Source organism: Cervus elaphus, chromosome 21, assembly GCF_910594005.1.
Source record: "Cervus elaphus chromosome 21, mCerEla1.1, whole genome shotgun sequence".
NCBI classification, from domain to species: Eukaryota; Metazoa; Chordata; class Mammalia; order Artiodactyla; family Cervidae; genus Cervus; species Cervus elaphus.
Genome location: NC_057835.1, coordinates 39,031,770 through 39,046,388, shown reverse-complemented (window position 1 = coordinate 39,046,388; position 14,619 = coordinate 39,031,770). Strand labels below are relative to the sequence as shown.

The 14,619-nt window shown below is 40.7% G+C and overlaps 1 protein-coding gene and 1 long non-coding RNA gene across 2 annotated transcripts in view; one reads left to right on the top strand and one right to left on the bottom strand.

The window, feature by feature from the left end:
• The window catches only part of KCNB2 (potassium voltage-gated channel subfamily B member 2), a 440,387-nt gene extending 430,543 nt beyond the window's left edge, over positions 1-9,844 (bottom strand). Inside the window, exon 1 of the mRNA XM_043880368.1 lies at positions 9,298-9,844. The gene's annotated coding sequence lies outside the window, so the exon portion shown is untranslated. The remainder of the gene's footprint in view (positions 1-9,297) is intronic.
• A 589-nt stretch (positions 9,845-10,433) lies between these two features.
• The window catches only part of LOC122679520, a 32,039-nt gene continuing 27,853 nt past the window's right edge, over positions 10,434-14,619 (top strand). Inside the window, exons 1-2 of the long non-coding RNA XR_006336426.1 lie at positions 10,434-10,647; positions 10,754-10,826. This is a non-coding gene — a long non-coding RNA (uncharacterized LOC122679520). The remainder of the gene's footprint in view (positions 10,648-10,753; positions 10,827-14,619) is intronic.

Here is a 14,619-nt window from a genome sequence, read left to right as displayed (position 1 = left end):
GTGCAAACTGCCATCTGTCTTCACTCTCTATATATGCCTCGTTTACTGACCTGGTTGATCTCCTTTTTAGGATCCTCTTATTCTGACATACTGAGTGCTCACTGCTAGAAAACAAAAGGAGAGAGTGGGAAAAGAACCAAATAGCTCAAGTCCTGGAGTCTGCAAAAAATAAACCCAGTGATTAGAATCAGAGACTCAAAGTATCTCTGGGTAATAAAGGAGGCAGAATGGCCCAGCTCCCCTAGTTCAGCAAAACCACAGCCTACATGCCATTCCTCACTTCAGAAGTGCCACCCTCACCCTTTCACCTTCAGGAATCTTGCCTCTGCCCATCACCTTTCCGTTCCAAATAGTTCATAAGGAAACATGGACTGTTTGAGCCAGGGCAGAATCACTATACTGGCCACTAGAGGAAAAACAGGGTTCTTACGTTTGCTTCTGATAGACTGCAAGCCCAATGAAGGTAAAGACCAAGTCTGTGTAACCTGGATACAATCTCATGCCAGTTGGACTATGAGAAAGCAATACATCCTCTTCGAGAAAGAACCACTGTTTTGTCTTGGAAAACATCATGGACTATCAATTATTACAGGCAAATCCCCTTGTGGACTTGCACACCAAGTCCACTGGCACCTTGGGAACGGATAGAGGGAAAATTTTATACAAAGAGATGTGAAGAAGAGTCCAGAGAAAGAGAAAGGCCTGGCAAATGGCTGGTATCTGGACCCCGAACAAATCTGGGCCAGTGAGCAAACCCCCATGATGAGAAATGGTAAATATATTTCTAAGAACAGTGACATTTAACATTCAATTAGAATTAGTTTTTTGTCTATGGTATAATTACCATCCTTTATCCCAAAGCACTCAGCCAGAGTCTGTTATCTACAAGACCCTTATACTAACAATGTTTTAGAGTAGTGATCCTCAACCTTTCGGCACCAGGGACTGGGTTCATGGAAGACAATTTTTCCATGGAACAAGGAGGGGTGGTTTTGGAAAGATTCAAGTGTATTACATTTATTGTACACTTTATTTCTATTATTATTATGTCAGTTTTACCTCGTATCACCAGGCATTAGATTCCAGATGTTGGGGACCTCTGCTTTAAAGAATGAAGGAAAATGTGTGATAGTTTAAGTCAGGGTCAAGAGCCAAAGACAGGACAGGAGTAGATGGGGGAGATGCCATCCACAGCATGGATTAGCTAGTGACTGAATGTAATTTAAACCCTTTCTCCCCCTAATTTATTCTGGAGGAAGAAGACAACCGTAGGGAACAGTTGTCTACATAAGCTTGGGTTTCAATTTTGTAAGAATGAGTTGTTACTAAGACATTCCTATTAAGTCAGGGATAACATTTCCCAGTCCCCTGCATCTAGGTGGGCCATGCATGTGACTAGTTGTCATCAGTGGAATACAAGAAGTGTTGTTGTTGTCACAGTTGAGCCAGGCTGTCTAAGAAGTTGATGTCTTTTCAATGCATGCTCACTTTCACTCTCCCTCCATTTGACTGTTATGCAGGTGAGAAATAAACATACATTATGTTTAGCCACTAACAGTTTGGTTCATTACAGGAGCTAGCATCATCACAACTATTCTGAAATGGACACCTTGAAGTGGGTGCTGCCATAACAAAAATCTGATTATGTAATATTGGCCATTGACAAGGAAACAGATACCAGGGACCTGGAACCCTGTTATGCCGTGGCAAAACTATGCTAACTTAGAGGCCAGATCTATAGCTGTAGAGGATATGGTTGGAAAGAGCCAGAATGCTAGTTAGTATGGGATGGTTGCTCTTCACTGTCTATACTAAGGTATTACAAGATAATGGATGAGCTCATGAAAGAATTGGCTAGTTTGAGAACAGAAATAAGAGCAAATAACCAAATTTCAGAAGTATAAGACTACAAAGCTGAAACAATTCTTTGCTTCAGGGACTCTAATGGTGAAGAATGACACTGAAAAAGGCTTTGAATAACACATGTTCGTTAACACTTCCCAGTTAGACAAAGAGAATCAGCCTTGCAACAGAGATCTGATTAATGAAGATACCTAAGCACCCACAGGTTTCCCTGGTGACTCAGAGAGTAAAGAATCTGCCTGCAATGCAGGAGACCAGGGTTCGATCCCTGGATGGGAAGATCCCCTGGAGGAGGAAATGGCAACCCACTCCAGTATTCTTGCCTGGAGAATTCCATGGACAGTGAAGCCTGGCGGGCTACAGTCCATGGGGTTGCAGAGTCAAACACAACTGAGTGACTAACACACACATAAGGACCCAAGCCTGTTGCTTCAGATGACCCCAAAATAACCACTTAAGACACAGGGGTTGAGACATGATCAAAGAAATGAGGCAAATTCAAGAATCATAAATAGGAAAGAACTTACGTGGTAGGTAGTGGTGTAACTGACAGCAAACAGATAAGAAAGCTATGAAGGCTTTGAGGGAATTGTATTGTCAAGAATTAGGAGGCTAGTTCCTAGTGACAATAAAACATCAAAACATCCAAACTTATACCAGTAAGAAATGGGCTAAGAAAGTATTGGCTTGGCCAAAAAGTTCACTCTAGGCTGTTACCTCTGCCTAAAGTGCTGTCCATCTGCCTCTTTTTGAGCCTGGAGAGTGCTTACTCATCTCTTAAAAATTAGCTTAGATGTCAGGTCAACTCTGAAGTCTTGTCTGACACTCCCACGTAAAAAATGAAACTCTGACAGTTATGATCAGATTAGTCAGCCTCACATATTCTGGCTACTATTAGTTTGTTTCTAGAGCCTAGAAATACACAGGGTTGAATTTTTTCTGTTTATTTTGTTTATTATTTAGTCCTCCAAACTTAACTTCCTACTAAAAACTTAGAGAAGTCTGATTTTTCAAAATAGCTTAACTATGCATTAGAATTGGAGTGGCTCCAGTCAATGGGAGAATATAGTTATCATCAGTGTTGCTAAATGGGATTAATACAATCTTTTGGGATGACTCTTCTAAATTGTTAAGTAGTTGGATGACAAGGACCTGGAATGCAGGAAATTCAATGTGGGTAGAAATTTGGAGTCCTCCATTATTTTACATTTTCATCAGACACTTCCATAAATGAAAAACTTGCTTATTATTATTTGACTAGATTCTAACCTTGCTGAATACAAAATATTTTTCCATAGGAATGCTCTAATGATGTAACTACCATATTTAGAACTTCACCAGGATCTGCTCTCCATTTTGAAAAGTCACATCATCCACTATAATGCCGTTCATATCAACTGATTCACTGATACAGAACACCAACATCTGTTTGCAACGGTAGCTGTAACACTCAATGAACATATTTACTTCATTTTTATCTCAAAATGCCAAATATCCAAAAGTATCACCAATATTCAGTTGGATATTTTCTCTGAAATCCAAATTTATGCATTTTTAAGTAGCAAGCATCTGACTGCTTTATGACACCTTTTAGTGCAGTATACCTAAGCATATACCTACTGATAGACTTGAAATTTGCATAAGCTGCTTTCCTTTTAGTTTCTCTATTACAGATAAAATTTATATTGATTTTTTAAAAGATTAAACATGTGCAGGTAGGTTATACTATCTGTAAATATCATTCCAGGAAAGTAAAAGGGGCATTACCAAATATCACTTGATATAAAGGTGACATTGGGTCTGATGGAGTAGAGAATCATGATCACATACATCTATGAATTCAAAGAAATCATATATATATACATTTTTTTACTCTGGGGATGCTCCTATCAGGCAGCTACTCAACTGAACTGCCATCCTGCTCCACCAATAGCTTTTATGACATTTTGTTATGACTTATATGTCTATATGTGTAGGCTGTGAATGTATGATATCTTTTACTCATATTTATGTCCCCAACACCTAACTTAGGGCTTGACACAGAGAAGGGGCTCAGTAGATACCTTAAGGATGAAATAACAAATGAAAATTTTGAGAGGTATGCAGTCCTTGGCTCTCTGCATAGAACTCTGAATCAATTATTCAACATTTTGCCTATGCCAATAGTATCAAGCGTTCCTCATTCTGTCTAATGTTGAAGTCAGTTACATACAATTCTCTCAATTTTCTCTCCTCCTTGTGGGTCCAGTCAGTACTGTTTCACTCTGTATCCTAAAAGAACCCTGCACAGAAGCAGCAGTCAATAAATAATATTTAAATTAAATTATTCCCTGGGAATATTGCTATACATAATGCCTGTGTTTTTAGTACTAACAGTACTGTACTTCAGGTATATTATTGATTAAAAAGGTATTTGTAGATTGGTCTGGAGACCAAAGCATCATCTAAAGTACTGTTTCTATCAATGTATTACAAGTTCCAAAAAAACCAAACTTTTAAGATCACCTTTTAAGCTCCAAGTCAATTGTAGGTTGAGAGTTATCTATTCAGTGGGGCTGGGTGGGTCTATGAGACCTAACATCTATAAGAAAAATAAAAATGCCAATCAGTCATGAGGATGTCTCTAAATATTTGATTGTATGGCATCCTGCAGGCAATATTTAGCCATTTTATCTTCCAAATTTAATCCAGATGGTATTTTTCACATAAACAGACACAGTGGATATTTAGAAAGAGATTTAAATGTTATAAAAACTTTTCTTGATGAAAATCTCATTAATTTATGATTTGTGCTTTCATGGTTTTCGTACAGTTATTTATCACTTAATAAAATAAATGCACTCCAGACAATATAGCAGAAAGTAAATTTACCAAGTGACTATATTCCAGTTTCTATCAATATATTGAGGGAACATTTTACAGAAGAAAAAGTGGGGACATAGAAAATTGTATTCAAAACTAATAATATCTTTTCAATATATGAATATATAATTATAAAAAATAAACTAAAAATATTTACAATACTATACTCAAAATAATTCACTTAAAAAAACATAAAAATAAAAATAAACTATCAGTAGAAATTGAACAGTCAGATTAACTGTCTCAGCCAGTGTTAGTCTATGGTCAGTATAATGGCAGTACTTCCTAATGTTTAAGCATTAATTCTGAGAAAATTCTACTCATCTTTTTAAAATCAGCCTCTAAACTACCTTCTTATTTCAAAGTCATAATGAGAGTTTGGGATTTTTTTCCTATTTAAAATGAAGTCCCTACTTTTAGTCTTTTCCAAGCATCCCTTGTCATAATAACTACAGTGTTCTTTAATGGGAGCATATAGCTCTAAATAAATCTAGGAGCTGCAAACATCTTTCCTCATTCTGCCAGTGATAACGCTTCTTAATAAGTAATATCATAGTGGTTAAGTGAAGCCAGAATCCTTGGGTTCAAGCTTGACTGTATCATTGACTTCCTATGTGACTTTAAATCAGAAAAGTCTCTGTAATTTAACTTTTTGTCTATATAATAAAGTTGTATTAGTGATAGCTGGCTCATAGGGTGGTTGTGAGAATTAAAATATTTAGTATTTATAAAACACTTAAAAGTGTCTGGCTCAACTGTGTGTTATAAAGATAATAATGAAAATAAATTAATTTTATTGACAAATAAAATAATAATATAAATGTTATTTATATTTTATTTAAATATTTCTATATTAAATATATTAAAATTTAATTTATTTATATAAAATAATAATGCTTTAATTTCTATTTTAAATTTTTAATAAAAGTTATTATTATAATATTGCTATTATGTTCAGTAATTCCCCAATGCATAGACTGAAACAAATTTTCATGATCCTCTTCCTAAATCTGCCTTAATTAACCTAATAAGTGTGAAATTGTGAAACGTATCTCTGTATGAAAGAGATCCCTGATTTTGAATTCTACCCACAATTCTTCAATTATTTATTCAAGTTTTACTGTCTGTACTGTAAAAAAATCCTTGAGGGGAAGGGACTATGTCTTCTATCTCTTTTGCAGTTATTATACTGTAATCTCCTTATACATACACGAAAGTGTTAGTCACTCAGTCAAGTCCAACTCTTTGTGACCCCATGAACTGTAGCCCACCAGGCTCCTCTGTCCATGGAATTCTCCAGGCAAGAATACTGGAGTGGGTTGCCATTTCCTTCTCCAGGGGATCTTCCTGACCCAGGGATTGAACCCAGATCTCCCGCATTGCGGACAGACTCTTTACCGATTGAGCCACCAGGGAAGACCTAATACATGCATACCTAATGAGTATTAAATAAATTAATGAATGAGTTAGTGACTGGATACATGACATTAAGTCAGATGGCATAGATTGGTACATTTACAACCTACAGGAACAGGAAATTTTCCCTTAAACATAACACAGTAGGATTTGGCTTACACAAGCCAAGGAGCCCTGAGTTTTATACTCTTGACCTTCTGTCAGACAACCTGGATTTTTGGTGAAGAGTTAGTGGAAATATATATATTAGAATCTCAAGGAGGAGACAAGAAAAGAACCAGAATGGGCTACAGATTCCAAGTACAAAGATACTTGTGGTATATGACTAAACATTTTAGGGCTGTGCTGCTTTATAAAGTTTATCACTTCGGGAGTAATGAGGCCACAAACTCTTACCTTAAAAAATTCTTTGAACTTAAAAAATATCACATATAATGCATGTATACTCTCCACACCTCTGAAGCCCTTATGAAAATAATAAGCATCAGAGTTTTACGTAAAATCCACTTGACAAATATAGGCAAATCTCAAATAACATTACATTCTGAAGTAAATGGAAAGTCTTAACCTTACGTATTTATCTTAAAATAATGTTTTAAGATTTAAATTATTTAAATTTAAATAAATTATTTATTTAAATTTAAATTTAAGATTGAAATTTTAACATTTAAAAAATGTTCATGAGGACATGCCCTATCAACTTTAATCACACACACACACACATATATAATGACACATACATATACACACATACATATATACATGTTACTAAAGTAAACAAAGTACTGATAAAAACTGGAACTCTACAAGGTAATCCCATTCTGATCCAATGCATTTTTGCTTGATAAATTATAAGGAAGTAATCAGTTCCTTGAAATTGTCTATCTCATAGAGAGACTAATTCCTAAGAAGTGTATATATATATATATGCATATATATATATACACACACATACACTGGTCTCTTTGAACACTACTCCAAAATGCCGGATATAAATTCAAGAAAAAAATTTTCAACGCTTAAAGAATATTTTCCACAGATTCACAGGCAGATATGTAAGAAACCTGGATGGATATGATATACTTTTAAAGTTGCCAAGATTATGACTGAAAGCCTGCCTATCTTTTCATTTTATTTCTCTAGCAGTCTTACTTTTGTTACCATACTGGAAATGACAAGGACAAGTTCACGTTCACAGTTGCTCCAAGGCATCAACAAGGAAAATTTACAAGCCAAACAGAGAAGACAGGCCAAAGGAATAATTTTTCACTAATCTCATCTGAATATTCAGCAAACATGTATGCCTGGAAAACTCAACGGTGGGATTTGAAGACAAGTGAGACTGAAAATAGTTTCAACAGATGCATGGATTGATTCTATTTAGAAAAACACAGGAGAAAAAGAAAAGAAACGCTGGACTTGTCAGAGGGGCAGGCAATGGAGTTGCTCTCTGGAAGTGGTGTGTGTATCTGTGTATGAGGGAGGTTGGGGACACGAACATCGAGAGGGCAAGGGGAAGGTTAAAAGGAGGAAGAACACAAAGAGAACTGCCAAGTGATGCACTCCTTTCTCCAAGAGTCTGAGTTGTGCCAGAAAAGAAAAAGGAGTGCATTAGACACAATTGTATTTGTGATAAACAATTGGTTTGAACCTGACAGCATGAGGGAGGGGAGTAGAATGTTTACTTGGTGGAGGCTTGACAAATCTTTTAGGTGATGAGGTTACTTTTCATCCAGTGGGGGAAAAGGTGTTGAAACACCGTGTCTTCCAAATTCTCAGAAACCCTATGCAGCCACACAAGTAATCACATATTTATGCCTTACATTAAGAACACCACCTCTGGTAGCAATTAAATGAATAGACACATGCATAGTGTACCAAATTACTGAACTAAGTTCTGATTAATTTAAGAACTAGATGTCTGTAGAGCTTATTCACGTATGACAAGTAAGCTTTGTACAACTTTATATTTACTGACATACACACCCCTCTAAAGAGTGAAATAAAGTAAAACTTCATTCTACACCTACATAATTTTTTAACTGTTACACTCTTTTTCAAAACCTTTCCTGTAAATTATTCAATACTGACAGACTTTAGATTTTTGACTAGAATTTCTCTTTCTCTTGTTCTACGAAATGCAATTATCTCAATTGACGCTTTTTGATAAATAAACCAAGAGACCTCTGTCCCACACAATACTACACATTTAAAAACAATAATAAATCCTGGCTTTCCCTTTGAGCTGAGCTTTAAAATATCAGATCCCCCTCAAAATTCCAAACCCCATCAATGCAAACACAGAAATGTGAAATGCTATTTAAAATATTGACATTATTGCATAACTTGACTCGAAGGGATGCTGAACCTGCATGAAACGAACCCAAGGTCTCTCTGTGCATGCTAAATTTTTCAGTGTAATCTATTATTATAACACTTGTGCAGTTATAAATGATCCCTACATGGCATGTCTTTGCATACTGCACACTGCCAATTTTTATGAATGAATACACAAAAATGCTCATAATTCGAGAAAATGGATGGCAGCATACTATTTTGAAAACGGTCATTGAGCACTGGAAGCAAAGGAGGAGACAAATGGTCAAGTGTCTTTTGGTGCCATGCAGGGCAGCTGTATTCCCGAGTTCCCTAGCAGAGTGTGTTGGAAACAGCCATGAAGCTCTTTCCTTAGAGACTCATTCTGTCTCTCAGAAACCGTGAGCTACAGAACGGAGACCTTGCGTCGCTCGGAGAACAGAATGTATGCACGTCCCTGTGTTCTGAGGACTGTTCATACATCAGAGACATCACACTCCCCGAATCCGGTCCCACAAGTGTGTGCATGCGAGTGTGGCATTTATCAACAAACGAACAGAAGGCAAGGAGAGCTCATCGCCTAGAAATAACACATCCCATCCCTTCCCAGGCAGGCAGCTGGGAAGCTTTTCGGGGGCCAACACTTGAGCGCCTTCCCCACGGGGATGGAGCCTTGCATTTAATAACCCTCTAGGGCTAAGACAGCTTTGTGTGTGAGTCCACTCTGTTCCATATGGCAGTTTCCAATTCCTTTAGCAACTCAATTCTAGCTAGACTGCCCGCGATGATTCATTCTTAAAGGAAGCCCCCTTGGGGCTCAGTAATGCCCCCGCCACTTACCTAGCTCCCACCGACCCCGCTCGGCAGGCGGCTCGGGCTCCACAAAGAGCTGTGGGATTCCCCGCTCCCTCCGGGGCTCCTCTCCCCGCGACGGTCCCCTTCGCCAATGATCTGTCGCTGGAAATCCCCCTCCCCTCCGCGGAGAGGAGGGTCTCCCCGGCTGGCTGGAGCTCTTGCCTGTTTTTTGTTTTTTTTTTTTTCCACCCTCTCTTTACATCCCTGACTCTGGTTCTCGATCTCTAGTAGGAAGGCTCAACGGAGAGGCGGCGGGAGGAAGCTAAGGCATCCTTAAAAAGAACAATAATCTTCAGAGATCTTCATCCCCTTCCCCATCGCGGGCCCCCGTTCCCCTGCCGCCGCCGCCGGCGCCCAGACCAGAGAGGGCTGGGATAGAAAAGGAAAAAAATCGAGCCGGGCTCAGCTCGCCGCGCGGAAGGAGCCGGGAAGGCGAGCGGCTCCAGCCGGGGGAGTTGTCGCTCGCTCGGGCTGCCCGCGGCGCGGCGGCCGGCGGGGGCGCGGGGCGGTGGGTGCTTGGTGGGTGTGTGTCTGTGGCGGAGCCGGGGAGAGGCTGGGCGCGGGAGGCGAGGCGGGGCGCTCGGGGGCGCCGGCTCGGGCGCGCACACCCGCCCGCGGCCACCCCGCCTCGCGCTCCGCCTCCTCCCGCGCTCCGCGCGCCCGCGGGCTGGAGCGGCGACCGCCGCCGCCGCCTTCTCCTCCTCTTCCTGGGCGCCCGCGGCTCTCGAGGTGGGCGGCGGGCCCGGGTGGTTTGGTGCGGCTGGCGGGGTACCAGCGGGGACGACCGGGCTTGGCCAGGCGTCGCGGGAGCAGTGCGCTCGAGCGGGGACAGCGCCCGGGTGTCCAGGGCGCGGCCCCGGGGCGCCGGCGTGAGGGCACCGCCCACACCTCGGCGGGCGCCTCCCACTCCCCTCGCGCGCCCGCCGCTCCCGGCGGCCCCAGGCCGGCTCCACACCCACCTGCTTTCCTCCGCTGCTCCCGCTCCGCGGAGCCGGAGGGTCCGCGGCCCCGCGGGCGCCGCGCACGGGGCGGCGGGGAAAGCCCGGGGTGCCCCGGTAAGGATGCGCTTGGCGTCTTCGCGGGATTCCCTGGGCCCCTCTGTTCTCGGCTGCCGAGCTATCCCCCGGCACGCCCCACACGCCCCTGACCCTGGCTGGCTGCTCGACTCCGGGGGACTGGGGAGAGGAGAGCCAGCTCCTGAGTGACGGGACCCGGAGTACCCCCAGGGAAGCAGCGCGCGGGTAACGAGGAGCGCAGAGAGGATCTGACTTTCCTTCGAGCTCCTGCAGCTCTGTTTGGGGGCCATCGCCAGCTCCATAACCCCGGCTTTCCCAGGTTTGAGGGAAAAGCCTGGTGGGTGGGAGCCGTAACTCTGACTTCCCACAGGGGCGCTATTCATACCCTGACTTGCTTTCTTTTGCCCGCTCTCCCTGCCATCTAGAGAACTGTGCCAAGTTCCTCCTTGGAGAGACAACCAGATGGACACCCAGAACTTTCCCTACCTTCGTGTCGAGGTAAAGACGGGATAATTTGAGTAACAACTTCACTGGGGTTTCTGGGTTCCCGTCCCATGAGACCCTCAGCAGGCACGGGGTAGAGACAGCCTCCTTAGTTACAGGGGCTTTCAGAAAACAAAGTAGCTTGAAACACCCCTTTACCAAGAATGCAGGCCGTGACAGTGTATTTAGAGTTGGGACTCCCCTCTGAGTTTCTTTAGGCCAAGAAAGACGACTGTTGAAGAAGGTCCGTGTTGATGTTTGGTAGAAATCAATGCAATAGTGTAAAACAATTATCCTTCAATTAAAAAATTTTTAAAAGGTCCAAATGTACCCAGGTTTAAACGCAGTTCACTTAATCTTTACTTCTCTCTTAGCCCTCATATACACTGGAATGCTCCATCATGTAGCATTCTCTACACTTTGACTTCCCACATGTCCATGGGCCTACAGATTACTTCCTACAGATTACTCTGCCCCAGCCACAACCCTGACCATATCATTTCCCTGGTCACAAATGTTCCCTGGCTTCTCCATTCCCTACCAATCAGTGTCTGCACACTTCTGTGCCATTTCACACCAGAGTCCCTCCTGGGATGTTCTCTCCCAGTCTCAAGTCCAAATCATTGCAGCATTTCAAAGCCTAAGTCAAACTCCGCCTCCTCCGTGACCCCTCCCTTATGACGTGATCTGAAATAGCCCTAGGGCTTCCCAGGTGGCGCTAGTGGTAAGAACGACCTGCCAAGGTAGGAGACCTAAGGGAGGTGGGTTCTGTCAGTGGGTGGGGAAGATCCCCTGGAGAAGGAAATGGCAACCCACCCCAGTATCTTTGCTTGGAGAATCCCATGGACAGAGGAGCCTAGTGGGCTACAATACATGGGGTCGCAAAGAGTCTGACATGACTGAAGAGACATAGCATGCATGCATGAGATAGCCTTATCTCGTTAAAGAAATAGCACCTTCTGCTTCCTACAGAGTATGTGTGTTTCCTGTATACAAGTCTTACTGTTTTAAATGTTTATCCAGGGTAGAGGCCATATCACTTTGTTTGCATTCTTTATGTATACCCCAAAGCCACACATATAAGAGATACCTATTCATCCAACAAATACTTATTTTTCGATATTTCTCAGGAACTCGATAATTGTTAAATGAGTGGAATATGCAAAATATTTTGCCCAGAAACACTGCTTGATTCATTTTGAGGACGTGCCTGAATATAAGAGGTGTGATCTTTCATAAATTTTATGGATGATGAAAATCCCCTTACCTTACTAGCCGCACATTAGTACCACTGATCACTTTCAATGAGAATTTAATAATTTGACAAGTGTTTGTAAAAAAAAAATTTTTTTTTCCCTTAAGTTTCCATTAGGGTTCAGAAATCTGAATCCATTTTCCTACTAAGCTGTCATTGATCAAGAGAACAAATTATCTACTGGGTGAAACACACTGCTGCTATCTCCATTAATGAGAAGTAGTGCACTTTGCATGTGGCACTAGTGGTAAAGAATCTGCCTACAATGTGGATTAGAGGAAAGAGACTGGGTTCCATCCCTGGGTTGAAAAGATCCCCTGGAGTAGGGCATGGCAACCCACTCCAGAATTCTTGCCTGGAGAATCCCCAAGGAGAGAGGAGCCTAATGGCCTACAGTCCATAGGGTCACAAAGAGTTGGACAGGACTAAAATAACTTAGCAGGCATGCAGGATGCTAGAAGTAATTATTACCCATCATGCTTAAGTCTTGTCTGTAACCATGCAATGACATGGAAAAACGAACTTTGGAAATAAGATCTGATTCCACATACAAAATTGTAGCTCAAATAAATTATAGAGAACAACCCTTAGTATACAGATTTTTTTTAAAATAGCTGACTTCTCCATATGCATATGAATTCTGCTGCTGCTGCTGCTAAGTCACTTCAGTTGTGTCCGACTCTGTGCGACCCAGTAGACAGCAGCCCACCAGGCTCCCCTGTCCCTGGGATTCTTCAGGCAAGAACACTGGAGAGGGTTGCCATTTCCTTTTCCAATGCGTGAAAGTGAAGTCGCTCAGTCGTGTCTGACTCTTAGCAACCCCATGGAACGCAGCCTACCAGGCTTCTCCATCCATGAGATTTTCCAGGCAAGAGTACTGGCTGTAAAACCTCTTGTGTTGATCATCACCATGTGATTTCACTGCCTTAGCGTGTATCATTTTTTATTTTTGTAGTTACTCTCCAAAGAAAAGATGAAAAGGATCTAGCTGAAAAGTTAGACATGTTTTCACATTACTCCTTAAGTCAGGGGTCCCAGCCTCCAGGGATCTAATGCTTGATGATCTGAGGCAGAATTGATGTAATAATAATAGAAATAAAGTGCACAGTAAATGTAATTCACTTGAATCATCCCCACACCATCCCTCCTGGACCCCCTCATCCCATCCCTCACTCTCCATGTGTGGAAAAATTGTCTTCCACAAAACTGATTCCTGGTGCTAAAAAAGGTTGGGGGCTACTTCCATAAACTATCTTATTTTAACCTTTATTGATATTTATGAAAATGTTCCTATTGCTTGTATTTCAATTTCTCAGATTTATTATAAGATTCGATGAAATTGTATTAAAAGTAAAGAGGAGAAATATCTGTTTAAAATGTCAGACTGCTTTTCTCATAACACTTGGTGAAAAAAAAATCACTTCAATTTAAGTTTAACCTGAAATACTCTTATGTGTTATCATTAGATCAATTTAGATGAAGAATGCATTTCCTCATATATCAGTGCTGGTGATATTGGAATATTTATGTATATAACACAATATCAAGAAAAATAGGTTTTTGGTATTTTTGTTGAATACTGTATTTGAAAAATATTTACTCTAATCTGAATAACATCATTACTGACTACATTTTAACCAATCAAACTGAAATTTTCATTGGCAAGTTGACTTACAGAAAGAGTCTGTATAGATAAGAATAAGGTAGTAAAGGCTGAAGAAGGAACATATTTTAAAATGTTAAAAGCAGAAAGGTAAGAATTTACAAGTTTTTGGAGACTAAATAATTAGAATTTGATTTAAATTTATTAAAGAATTTAAATGGAAATATGTTTATGACATGTGAGTAAAATCAAGCCAAAACAAAATCAAGTTTAAAAGAAGAGACTTTAAAAATGATATAAACCCTATGGAAGGAAAAAATACACAAATACAAATGTAAATGTGTGTGTGCACATGCACATATATTCTGGAAGGATGTGCATTAATAACTAAAAGAGTTGTCTTTAGAAGTTGAGAGGCATGTTTTGTTTTATTTGGTATAACACCTTTATACCAAAAGATAGGTGCAATTTTATTTTCTTAAATATCAGCACTATGATACACCAAATATGTACACAGATCAGTACTGTACTTCTTTTTTTTTAATGGGGAAAATACTGCTGTGGTGCTCCTTATCATACAAGAAAACCAGCACTCAAGGGTGATTAGAGTTTATCACATTCTTACACCTGAAGTGCCTTCTTTTTCATGGCAAACTAGAAATGTTGGAAAACTGGTCAATTTAGAGTATCAGAATCCTAGCAGCCACTGAAATCCTACACTCACACATGACATTGAAGGCTTGAAAAATAAATGAACCGCTTATGTGTTCTTCATTGAGGAGCTACGTACTAGCTTACTGATTCTTTTGAATTTAGTTAACACAGATTTGACTGTCCTTTGAAGATTTAAAGTAAGAGATAAGCTCCAATATGACTTTACTTGTATTTTTTTTTTTTTTTTATACAGTTCGTACAGTGAGCATGAACTTTTGGGAAAATGTTAAGTGCTT